Genomic DNA, 13,409 nt, shown 5'->3' with positions numbered 1-13,409 from the left:
CTGGACGAATTCATGATAGTAAGAATTTCTAAATAGAGGAAGACTATCTAAACAGGGCTTGGCTTCACCCTGATGTTGTTAAATTGAGCAGGACTACATAATTAAGAAGATTCCTTCCATGTCATATTATCTGATTATTCCCTAGGTATATTAATAACTCATTCAGCCTCTGCACCACAGAATTTGTAAAATAGAGAAGAATTATGGGCTTACTTGCCTCTGATTGTTCAATCATATGCATTAGACTTCTATTGGTTCCATAGCTGTCTAAAATAGTTGAAAGAGGAAAATGGCTTAATGTTATGTATCTGCAGCAACTGGCCCATTCTGAATAAAGAAGTTAGTTTCTTAGTTTGCTCCTCACTAAGAATGGTGGCCATAAAATTTGTGCAAAGTAGCCTAGAGAAAATAATGAGGGGCGGGGGAACAAAAAGGAAAACAAAGATTCAGATGAAGATCCCAAGGGACGTTGTTTCAATATTAGCCATAAATTAAAATAACTGATTTAAAAAGTGTAACTGAATGAGAAAATGTGCATTAGCATCTTTGTCCTTTAAAAAATGTCATTTAAAATAATGTGAGAATTTAGATTTCAGCTCAGATGTTTGTACACTGGAGAAAGTTTATAGAAGCTTTAAAAAATATTTTATTTGTTTATTTGTTTAGTTTATTATTTTAATAATTATTTTAATTAATTCATTTATATGCCGCCCAACTCCCAAAGGACTCTGGGCTTACAACAGAAAAAAAAATCTAAAAAAGGCACATCTAAAAAAAGGCAGTTTAAAACAGTTTAAAGCCCCTAAAAAATCATATATATTTTGGGCTGGATGTAGAAGGTTTTTCATTGATCAACAGCCCCAGACCTGCTGGCAAAGCCAGATCTTTAAGGTTTTATCAAAAGGCCAGTAGGGTGGGGGTAGTACAGATCTCTGGAGGTAGTTGGTTCCAGAGACCTGGTGCCATCATAGAGAAGGCCCTCCCCCGTGGCCCTGCCAACCAACATTGCTTAACTGATGGGATTTGGAGAAGGCTTACCCTGTGGCCCCTTTTTGGTTGCTGGGAGCTGTGTGGCAGAAGGCAGACCCAAATAGTCTGGTTCTAAGCCATATATGGCTTTATAGGTGATAACCAACACTTTGAATTGTGTAAGGAGATTGATTGGAAGTTAGGGCAACTTGTGGAGAGTTGGTGTCATGTGAGTATACTTTTTCCTTCCTTTAACTATCTACATATTGGCCATAGTGAAATCTTTCTACTTGACCAAAAGAAAGAAGAAGAAAAAAGCTTCTGACTTAGAGATAGGATTAATACATTTACTTATTTTGGGAAAACTGTATCTCAACAATAGCTAAAAGTCCATAGAGATTCTCAGTCACCCAGGTTCCAAAGCTGCTTTTTCAGGAGGCAATTGAACTTTCTTGTTTGTTTGTTTGTTTGTTTCATTGAATATGTTTTGCTTCTCATCCAAGAAGATTCTCCAGCTGAGATTGGATGGTGGGGAATGGAAGGATTTATACTCCTTGACTGGATGGTGGGAAATAGCCAACTGTCTGCAAGGAATATAAATCCTTCCATTCCCCACCATCCAGTCAGAGCTGAATAAGCTTTTTGGATGAGAATTCAAACATCTTCAAATAAAAAAAGGAAAAGAAAAAGCCCAAGAAAATCCAGTTGCCTCATGAAAAAGCACCTCTGGGTACCTCACCAATCCACTTTCAAACTAAACTATTCAAAGTAGCATGCATGCAGAAACTGACTTAACCACATTCCCTCAATAAATAATAAAAATCAACACTTTAAGACAAATGTCAATAGGCAAAGACTAAGATTAATGAAGAAAATCTCTAAAAATAAACAGTAATGCCAGAATCCTGAGGCACATAGAAATAAAGCTCTTAGAGTAGTCAGATCCATATTTTTAGGATCATAATAGAGATTTATCTCATGCATCCCTGTGGTTTGCTAGAAGTAAAGAAAGCATATTGTGAGGTTATAATTATAACTATAATTCATTATGTTGCATCTTTTAAAGAATTATTTTGAACTCTCAATATATGAGGATATAGAAGTTATTCGGAGTCATTTTGGGACTGGAATAGCACACACACACAAAAAAAAATCAGTTAGCCAACTGTGAAGCTTTTCAAAAATTCAGAATTTACTTTACATTTTTAATACTGATATTTCCCTACAGATTAAGGAATGTTAGATAAATTAAGTAGGAATTCTCATTTACTGGTAAAATGGGAGAGGGAAACAGTGAAGGAAAAAGTTCTTTAGCGTAATATATGTATAGTATGATGTTCATCCATCATGTTGACATCTAATGGGTTGTGGGCTGCACACAATGTGTCCGAAGGTGTCTGGTAAGGCCTATACAGGCACGAAATGTTCTGCCACATGTTGGGCAGACATGTGTGGGCACCATTGTTGCAGCATTTGCAGCCCTAGCTTTGCGGAGTGCTTGCTTCTCTTCTGCTATGAATGTTCTTCTGGCCTCTGATGTCGGGCAGCATTGGTGGATCAGCATACGCCATACGCATGTTCAGCTGATTCTGAATATATGTATAAGATAAATAAGGAGAGCTAGTTTGGTTTAGTCAATTAAGGTGAGCCAGAAACTGGAAAGTTCTAGTTCCATCTTAGTCCCAAAGCCAACTGAATGACTTTGAACCAATTACTGTATTCTCTCTCAGCTCTAGGAAGAGGACAATCTAAAGTTCTAAAGTTCTAAACATTTAAATATGTTAAAGGGTTAAATAAGGTTCAGGAGGGAAGTGTTTTTAATAGGAAAGTGAACACAAGAACAAGGGGACACAATCTGAAGTTAGTTGGGGGAAAGATCAAAAGCAACATGAGAAAATATTATTTTACTGAAAGAGTAGTAGATCCTTGGAACAAACTTCCAGCAGACGTGGTAGATAAATCCACAGTAACTGAATTTAAACATGCCTGGGATAAACATATATCCATCCTAAGATTAAATACTGAAAATAGTATAAGTGCAGACTAGATGGACCATGAGGTCTTTTTCTGCCGTCAGACTTCTATGTTTCTATGTTTCTAAAGTTCTAAAACTTGCCAAGAAACTTGCAAGGCCTTGTATGGTCCCTTGCCAGGCCCTGAACCAAAGGCACCAAAATAGATCCCTCCCAAAAAAAGGATGCATAAGATGAATAGATACTTATAACAGTAAAAAAAAACATTGATCATTTTCACTTAATAAACAAAAGTAGTAGGATATTTGGGTCACAAAGAACTTAGAACACATCTGCACCCTTCTACATTGCATGTGAATGTAGGTATTTACATGTAAAAGAATGCAATTAGTTCCCTTTTTAAATGTGGTGGAGCTGCTTTGGGAGAAAAAAAGTTCATAGATGAAAGATGATTGCTGGAAAGTTGTAGGTGATTGGACCCTTTGTGACTTTTTTTGAGTGACAACAAAAAGAGAGGAAATGAGAGAGGACAGTTTAAAGATTTGGAAGAAAAGATCTGTCAGTTTGAAATGAAAGGTGCTAATGTAAAAACTGCAATGCATGCAAATTGTTCTATATTCTATTTTCTCAGCAATCAGTCCTTAAAATAAGAGAGCTCTGTCTTCTGGGACTGTTAATTGCAAGTTTTTTTTAAAAAAAAACTGTATTCATAAAAAAAATAATCCTCCTGATCTTTATTTACAACTCCTGTTGACAAACTACATCAAAGGGAAGTATTACAAAGGGGTGTTGAGATGCTTAGGAGAAAACTGGCAGAAGAAGCATATTGTTATAGTAAATCTTCTAGGGAGGACAACAGGATTCAATAGATGTGGATGAAATAAGTGTCAATGGCTTACACCAATTGTTCTACACCAATTGAGAGGAGGCAGGAGGCCTCTGGCTGTTTTTATTTATTTTATTTATTTATTTTGTCCAATACAAATTGAAAGTTAAAGAGAATAAAAACGTGTAGTAGTAAATATCAGGAAAGGGATAGAAGAAGAGATATGAGAATAGAATACATCAATGAAGAGTAGAGGAAGGATATTTGGATGGGAGAAAAGATATATAAAATATAGGAGAGACAATTGGATAGGGGACAGAAGGCACACTAGTGCACTTATGCTCGCCCCTTTTTTTCTTTTGAACAGGTAAATAATAATAAATAAATAGTCCTTTGCTTTCCTATGCACTTGTTCCCACGCCTATATCAATATAACAAACTCATTTGAAGTGTTAAGATTGACTTCAACATTTTAAAAATTTATAAATCTACAATATTGACTCTAAAACATTTTTTGGGGGGAGTCAGGTATAAGTATCTGTTCAGTTTACAATGAAGTATAAGTGACATTTATCATTCATAAGACATATTTCCTAGTTAATTAATATGTTACTGTTATGTAATATAATGTGACCAGATTTTAACATTGATAAAATGGGACGCCATTGACCTGGGGGGTATTGTCTATGAAATAAATAAATAAATTAGTTACCTAAATTATCTGAGATGAGGAGAGCGTGTATATGTCATAGAAGAGAATCGGCCGATACTTTTCTCTGGGCTGGGTCAATGAATTTTGATCTTACTACATGATTGATGCAGTTAATATAAATATTTGCTTTAGAACCTGGTTCTTTCTTTTATATATGATAAATATGATGCAATAGAACAGAGGAAGGATTATGTAATCTATGATTAAGTAATTCTTGATTTAATATGTATTGAGACAGAAAAGATTTTAAGTGTGAGATCTGTCTAAATAGAATATTTGAATATTTACTACATGGAAATTCGTACACACTAGCTGTGCTGATTTTGTTGAATATAAGGAAAATTCGATAATTATGATTTATTTTTATTTTATTTATTATTTAGATTTGTATGCCGCCCCTCTCTGCAGGTGATGAAAATGAATATAAGATAAAAGGTTTAACAATATGTCTAAAGTTATTTTATTTGTGAGAAGATGGAGAAAAATAAAAAAAACTTTTTAGAAAAAAAGAGAATAAACTTTTGCAATAGAGCAGATGTCCCCAAACTTGGCAATTTTAAGACTTGTGGACTTCAACCCCCAGAATTCCTCAGCCAGAAAAGCAAAGGGAGTTGAAGTCTACAAGTTTTAAAGTTGCCCAGTTTGGAGATCCCTGCTCTAGTGGATCCCAGCCATTAAGATGCATTGGAAATTTGTCTTCTGCAATCCCAGCTGGCTTCTCGCCCCACCCCCAGAAAATTCCAAAGGACATTTTACCTGTTCCCACAGCTCTCAACCAGCAGCCAATGTGCTCTGCGGGAGGTTTTTTTTTAGCTCTGGCGGCCAGCCGTTTGCATAGATATTTCCGAAATAAAACATCATCAATCAGTGTTCTAAAGATCCAAAGCACAGTTTAGGAGAGAGGCTAGGCTTCTCCACAGTTAGGAAATCAGAGAAGCAGAAAGTTCCTGGGTAAACAGCTGAAGGGGAATTTGAGAGGAAATGATGAACGTCTGCTTAGAGGGAACAGTGGAGGCAATCTGTTTATCTTTGTGTCAGATTTTCTGAGTGGGGGAGGGAAGAGGAGGGGAGGGCGGAGAGAAGGTTGGGGGCTAGCCATAAAATTGGGACTTTTAAAAAACGCCCCAGCACACGGGACAAATGATTAAAAAACGGGACTGTCCCACGAAAAGCGGATGTCTGGTCACCTTAATGTAATTCCCAAATAGTAAAAATGAAATGATGTCAAAGGAAAATCAAAAATGGATGATTTATATAATGGTATATCAAGAGTATTTTGTTTCTCTGATAAATTTCTTTCCATTACAGGCTGGGGGATGGAAGATGGATGGAAGATTGTCAAAGGTAGCTATTTGGCGGAAGAATAAGCAATGTAAGACAATTTCCGCCCAAACATGAGCTCATTGTCTGCCCCTTTGACCAAGTTGTACCTCCAAGTCAATTGCACATTTCATATAATTGGAAAAGCTCTAGGAATCGACTTTCATTTCACATGTTGACACTTAGGATGATGTCATCTTGACCTCACTTCAGTCTGCCCTACTATATATACAAGCCAGACAACATTTAGAGACAGTAGTAAGAAGAAACAGCTATCCCTCTTGAGACTTTTTTATCCATCCCAGATCAAAGGAGCTACAGTTCATTGAACATAGTTTATCTGCTGGCATTGCAAAATAAATAGATTCATTGAGAGCATCAAAAACATTTGTCTGTAATAAAATAGAAACAACCATTGGAATCTATAAAATAACTCTTCATTGGCTCATTTGTACACAGGAGAGGCAGTGAATTAAGTTCTCTGTTTCAATTTATATCTGCCTGTTCTATTTGTATGGTAGCAAAAAGCTGAATAATACTGTATTTTTGTAATATTCTTGTTTGCACAGAACTTCAAAACCTGCAAAATTTCAATGACAGAGAGTTTTAGAATTTTGATCCTTCTGTTGCATACCAGAAGTTTAGTTTTGGTTTTCCATTACACTTACTGCTATCACTTTGTAGTTTTTCTGGTTATCCACATGTTTTTGAATTAAAGAGGAACTTCTGACCTGCTCTAAATGTGAAGATATTTTTTTCAGTATATTTTTCTTTGGATTAACTAAATAGTTGGAAGCTAGAGAAGCTGTAGGCATCCATAAGAGGTATCCCTGGGGGTGGGGAAGCAGTGGTAAAGAAGACAAATGATAAACCATACCCATCACAGGATGCAAGTACAAAAAATGAATACCTAATAGCTTTGACCACAATGTTTTAACATTGTGACAGCATTGGATACCCATGAGAGAGGATCTATTGTATCCATACAAAGTTAATTGAGATCCTAGCATCCAAAAACAAGAATTCCTTCAGCCACAGTTACTATGTTCTGTTTTATGGCATGCATCTTTCTAAAGGTTGTCAGAAGGTATATTGTGCTGGAGAAAGGAACATAGTTAAATAAGACTGCTATTTTTCACAAGTATCTTCTGTTTTGATGAGAAAGAACTTTTATAATTGGAAACAGTACAGGCATGCCAGTGTTTGATGTTTCATAGTCGACTTTGAAAAAATGTTTTTTGTTTGACTTGACTAATTGCTTGAAACCTTGGGATTATTTATTGGCAGACAGAGAAGCTCAACTAAAGTATCTGTCTATGAAAATGTAAGAATAAACATAAAAATAGTAAAATCAAACCAAAACAAAAAAAATGATGATAATAGAATATCTCTATACTAGATTGCACTGAAGAAAAATGTGCCTTGAAGTGTTAAGCCATTACAGATAGAGCTCTCTCTGAATGCTATTGAGGCTCTCCAGAATATGTTGGTCAGATAGGGGTTCCTATAATACTTGCCCATATTTCTTTTCTTGAGTAACCTACCAGGAATTCAAGAATGCATGAAGTGGAAATGACTCGTTCCAACTATTGATGAGTGTAAAACATATCTGGCTAGCAGTGGCCATTCATCCGTTGTTTGAAAATTTCCAATGGGAAGAATCAAGGTTGATATATACAGCCTATTCCACCACTAAATAGGACTTTCTATTTAGGAAATTTATCTTAACATTATCTTGAAGCTTTCTTTCAACCAACTGGTAGTTAGACTGCTGTTAGGGTTTCAACTGAGAAGAGTTTGGCTTCTCTTATACCTTATTGCAGTCTTCGGGATATTTGTAGATTGCTATTTTTTTTATCCTTATATTTCTCATTTGGAAATAAAACAGTCCCAGCATCTTCATGTCTTTCCCATTGTTCTTGTTCTATACCACTTATCATTCTAGTTGTCCAACTCCTCCAAACCCACTCTACCTTCTCCATATTCCCTTTAATGTTTGGTGCTCCGACCCAGTGGTGGAATTAAATAATAATAATTACTACCGGTTCTGTGGGCGTGACTTTGTGGGGGTGATGTAACTTTGTGGATATGACTTTGTGGGGGTGGCAGGGGAAGGATACTATAAAATCTCCATTCCCTCCCCATTTCAGGAGAAGGTTACTGCAAAATCTCCATTTCCTTCCAATCAACTGGGCCTCAGGAGGCCGAGAATAGATGGGGATAGGGCCAGTAAGAGGTGGTATTTAACAGTTCTCCAAACTACTCGGAATTTCCGCTACCGGTTCTCAAGAACTGGTCAGAAGCTGCTGAAACCCACCTCTGGCTCAGACCTGAACTCAGCTTTCTGAATGCAATATAACCAATCCTGGATAGAACTATGATATGTTCCTGACACAATGCCTCTGCAATGGAGATCAATACTGTACCGATCATTTTTAACAATTGAACATCACCTTGTGGTGGGTTTGGTCATGTTTTCAAAAGTTTTCTTACTCAGACTTTTTCTTGTGCTAATTTATATGAGCTTAAGATCTGGTTCATTATTTTAGCTGAGATACCTGGATCTCCTATAATACTGGAAGAATGGTGATACATAGTTTGTAGGATCTAGGCTTTATTCTTATAGGGCATATAAACATCATCTAGCAATGTAATGTAACTTATAAATTCTTACTGTAACATTCCTGAGATTTTATGCCATTAATTTAAAACAGCCCCTAAATGAACATTCTGACTAATAAAACTAAATCCATAATAATATCCATATGCTTTGAATATTGTTTTATCTAGAGAGTTTATTGTCATAATTGTATATGTATAGATTTAATTTGCCAGTAATGCCAAGTTGCATATAAACTTGTTTATTTTCTATTTATCGAGAAATAAATTCAACAGTCTCCTGAAGCTGTACTTAAACTCATTTGAATAGACTTTGTTAGTTGATTTACTTATTCGACCTATGAATATAGTACAGCTTCATTTTGAGCTCTAAAGCAATAAGATTGTTGTCTAATAATCTCATAGAGATGTACATCAAAGTGGATGTCAGGATAATATGGGTGAAGCTATAACTGCAACACACAATATGCAGCAAAACAAGTGCTCAGTTAATTTTTTACTGATATCCTTTTCAAAAGAGGAAAAGATAGAAGCTCATACAGCTAGAAATATTCACCTTAAATAATATAGACACACCATAGAAAGGAGTGGTTTAAGGGAAAAATAATGGTCTAAGTAAATACATTTTAGGTATCTTAAGAACTTAGCTTCTTGCCAAAAGCAGAATGTGTTTGGAGTTGATGTTTTTAAAATTCCAGTTCAAACCTAGAGCCTGTCTTTCCTTTCTTTCAGAATATTTATCATTCATTTTAAAATCAGCAAACACCAAATATATATACATTTGTTTTTGTAGATTTTCACGGGTACAGGTATGACGGTCTTGGCATATTTGGGTTTCTTCCCGTGTAGGATTTAGAGATTTCTGGCAATGTTTCGATGAGGTCCCACTCGTCATCTTCAGGCTGGTGCTGCTGTCCTTGTTCTAGAGCGAACACAGCGAGACCTGAGATGACTTCCCTCTATAAATACTGGTGGGTGGGTGTGTTTCATGGCTCAGCAGCTGCATGCTTTGTTGAAACTTCCTAATGAGTCAGTGGGGTAACACCTGGGGTCGTTGATGCTGATTAGTTGATGTTTGTGGATTGGGGGTGATATCCTGAGTAGTTGGAGCTTGCAGGCTACTTAGTTGTTTTGCAATGTGTGTTCTGAGTCTGGTTTCAGTTTGTATGGCTGGGAGACGTTTGTTAATGAGGGCTGGTTTCCAGATGTCTGGTAGGCGGGAGGTATCATCGCGCTTGTTCATATTTTGGGGATGTTTTTCTATCTCGATGGCTTCCATGATTATTCTTTTGCTGTAGTGTTCTGTTTTGGAAATTAATTTAATTTTGTCAAAATCAATTTCATGTCCTGTAATTTTGAAGTGTTGGAACAGGGAGGAAGTTTTTTCTTTTTTTCTTAATGCATTCTTATGTTCTGCAACACGTGCATTTACTCTCCTGTTAATTTGTCCAATATATGTGGCTGAGCAGATTTTACATGATATTTGATAAACTCCCTGGTTTTCTAGCTGGATATTGTCTTTGGGGTTTCTTAGGATGTTGGCTATTTTTTTATCTGTACCAAAGGCTGTCTTGATGTTGTGTTTCCAGAGAATTTTGCTGATTTTATCTGTGGTGCCTTTGATGTAAGGGAGGAGGGCGATGCCATTGTCCTGTTCTGTGTCTTGGTTCTTGGGGGGTGTCTCTTTTTGGATTAGGTTGGTGATTGCTTCTCTTTGGAATCAATTGGAAATTAATACATTTGTGAGACTGTGTAATTCAGTTTCCAGGTGGTCTTTGTCGGCTAGGCGTTTGGTCTGGAGATGAGGGTCTTGACTACGGAATTGATCTGTGCAGGGTGGTGATGGGATTTTGCTTTCAAGTAGTGGTTGGTGTGTGTCTTCTTCTGGTAGACGGTGTGTTCTAGGGAGCCATTGGTTTTTTTGTAGATTAGGACATCCAGGAATGGAAGTTGGTTGTTGGTTTCTATTTCCATGGTGAATTGTATTTTGGGGTGTAGGCTGTTGAGATGTGTGAGGAAGCTGTCCAGTTTTTCTTTCCCATGTGGCCAAATTACGAAGATATCATCTACATATCTAAGCCAGAGTTTGGGTTTGGGTTCAGATTTATCCAAGCCATTGGTTTCAAAATATTCCATGTATAGGTTTGCGATGATGGGTGAGAGGGTGATCCCATGGGGGCCCCTTCTATCTGTTTGTATCTTTGTCCATTGTGGATGAAGTATGTATCCATCAGGCAGTGGTTGGTCAGATCTAAGATGTGCTTCCGGGGGGGGGGGGGTTGTATTTGTTTTGGATGGCTGTCAGGGCTTCTTTAATAGGCACTTGGGTGAAGAGAAATATGACATCGAAGATTGCGACGAGAAGGTCACTGGGTTGTAGGTTTTGTTCTTTTATGATTTCTATGAAGTGGAATGAGTTTTGTACATGAGACATGATGGATTCTGCATAGGGCTGGAGTTGTTTGGCAAGAACTTTGGCAAGATTATGTAGGGGTGAGCCTATGAAGCTGATTATGGGTCTGAGTGGTGTTCCTTCTTTGTGTATCTTGGGGAGGCCATAGAGCTTGGGGTATCTGGATGATTTTTCTCTGGGGATGATTCTTTGCTGGATTTCTTCACTGATGGGAGAAGCTTTTATTTTGGATTTGGTGGTTTTTTCCAGGTGGGTGGTAGGATCTGTGCTTAGAGGTTTGTAAGCGGGGTCTTGGAGTAGGTTTGATAGCTTGTCTTGGTAGTCAGATGTGTTCATCAAACCTCTAAGCACAGATTTGTTTTTTAAAAAAGAATACAATAAGATGGTTTAAGCCTGAACCACACAATATATAAATATTTGATAATATTTTTCATGTTTCTTCATTGCTCTTCTTTATTTTCCTTTAATTTTTCATTTTAACTCGCTGATTAAAGTTTATAATTAAATGTGGGCATGAATCACATTTTCTGTCAAAACAATATTTTAAATTTCAGTTTACAATCAGAAGGATTTCAACATCTATCAAATGGTCAAAATAGAGGAAAACCTTAAATTAAAGACGATGAAACATATAAGATCATTTATACCTGGTATAGAGTTTTAACTTGTCATGATTAAAATAACGAACAAACACATTGCACTCTCTCATTCAATTTGTCAAAAACAACTTCCTTAAACAACAGTTAAAAACAATTAAAAATAAAAAAACAATTTACTTAAAATAGAATTCTATGAAAATTGAAATTCTGTGATTTTTTTTTCCTGAATAGAAGGTAATATTCTTAGACATACTTAATGTTTTTATGAAACCCAAAGATAAACTCTTAATGTATTCTGTTATGTTTCTTAGTCATGATCTTAAGGGTAGCAAGAAATAGTTGGAGGATTTTGAAAGGTCACTTGTATTTTTATCCATCAGTTCCATGTGGCTGCTGGTTAATTGTTATAGCTGATTTCAAGCCCACTATTAGAACTCTTTCAGTGATTCACAGAGAACAGTATACATTAAGACAGGCCTTGGCACCCCGTGACTCTTTGGACTGTGTGACTCCCTGTCTCCTTGGCTGGCCACCCCTTGCCCTCCCCTTGCCCTCCTCTTGCCCTGCCCTGCCCTCCCCTCTCTCCTCCTGCCGTGTAATCTATATTCTAAAAGCAAAGTTCATATTCTAAAGCTTCCAAAATACAAGTACAGTTCCAAAGCTCTGTTTGCACTCTGTGACTGTCTCCTATTTTCCACTGGATTAATTTTTAATGTGGCATAAATGGAAAATGATTAAACACATGTGGAGTAATTATAGCATTATCCATAATTAATTTAATTTAATAATTTATTTTAATTGTTGTCCTCACTCTACCCATTTTTGGAAAGTGGTTCTTCCGTGCCAAAGGGGAAAAAACCAACAATATTTTTATTCTTTTCACTACTTGCCTCAAAATGTCAACTTCTAATATTTATGAATTCTCCAAAATCAAGAACTAATGGAATGTGGGAGTGGCCTGGGAGAAAGTGGGGAAGAGATGCTGCCTAGAAAATAGTCAGTCAAGAGAGGCAGAAACCCCCACTGGCTTCACAGTCAGAACTAAAAAATGGAAAGAACATTCCAGAACATTCTGTTAATGTAGTTTTATTACAATGTAGATTTACCTCATCTAATCTTGTTTCCCATCTGGTTTGTCTGCAAATGCTGACATCAATCTTGCCTCCTACTCTCTTCCAAAAAGAAGAATTTCAATAACATCCTTCCCATACTCAAGGAACCCCACAAGCCACTGAGCATCTGGCAGCTGTACTGTTACAGCATCAACAGCAACTACAGATGTGCAGATGACCAAATTACAGAATGCAGTGATACAACTTACACAGAAATTGGGGCAGAATTTGTCTTACCCCCACGGTCCCAGAACAGATAGCAGCTCAACCGATGCACTTATCTTCCCATGAAAGCTTTCTAAACAACATTTGTGAGGGAGTTAAGATTAATTCCATCAATTCCATTTGTCACTTGGTATTAAATGTTTATGGCTGGAAGACTGGTGGAATTTGCCACCGATTGTACCAAAATTACCTTTGTTCTGAGCCTCTGGAAGAAAGTAGCTACTAAGTGGCCAATACTATTCAATGAGGAGAATGATTCAGTGCTAGACATCTATTATTTATTGGATTTATTATTATTATTTATTGGATTTGTATGCCGCCCCTCTCCACAGACTCGGGGCGGCTAACAACAGCAGTAAAACAGTACAACAAAATCCAATACTAAAAAAACAGTTAAAAACCCATTATATAAAAACCAATCATACATACAAACATACCATACATAAAATTGTGAAGGCCTAGGGGGAAAGTGTATCTTAGTTCCCCCATGCCTGGCGGCAGAGGTGGGTTTTAAGCAGCTTACGAAAGGCAAGGAGGGTGGGGGCAATTCTAATCTCTGGGGGGAGTTGGTTCCAGAGGGTTGGGGCCGCCACAGAGAAGGCTCTTTCTCTGAGTCCCGCCAAGCGACATTGTTTGTTTGA

The 13,409-nt window shown here is 37.0% G+C and overlaps 1 protein-coding gene across 5 annotated transcripts in view; it reads right to left on the bottom strand.

Annotated features, from left to right (window-relative positions):
* The window catches only part of GRM7 (glutamate metabotropic receptor 7), a 553,799-nt gene that overhangs the window by 176,725 nt on the left and 363,665 nt on the right, over positions 1–13,409 (bottom strand). The window lies entirely within an intron of this gene.

Source organism: Erythrolamprus reginae, chromosome 2, assembly GCF_031021105.1.
Source record: "Erythrolamprus reginae isolate rEryReg1 chromosome 2, rEryReg1.hap1, whole genome shotgun sequence".
NCBI lineage: Eukaryota > Metazoa > Chordata > Lepidosauria > Squamata > Dipsadidae > Erythrolamprus > Erythrolamprus reginae.
Note: the sequence above shows the minus strand (reverse complement) of the source record. Positions and strands in the feature narration are given on the sequence as shown.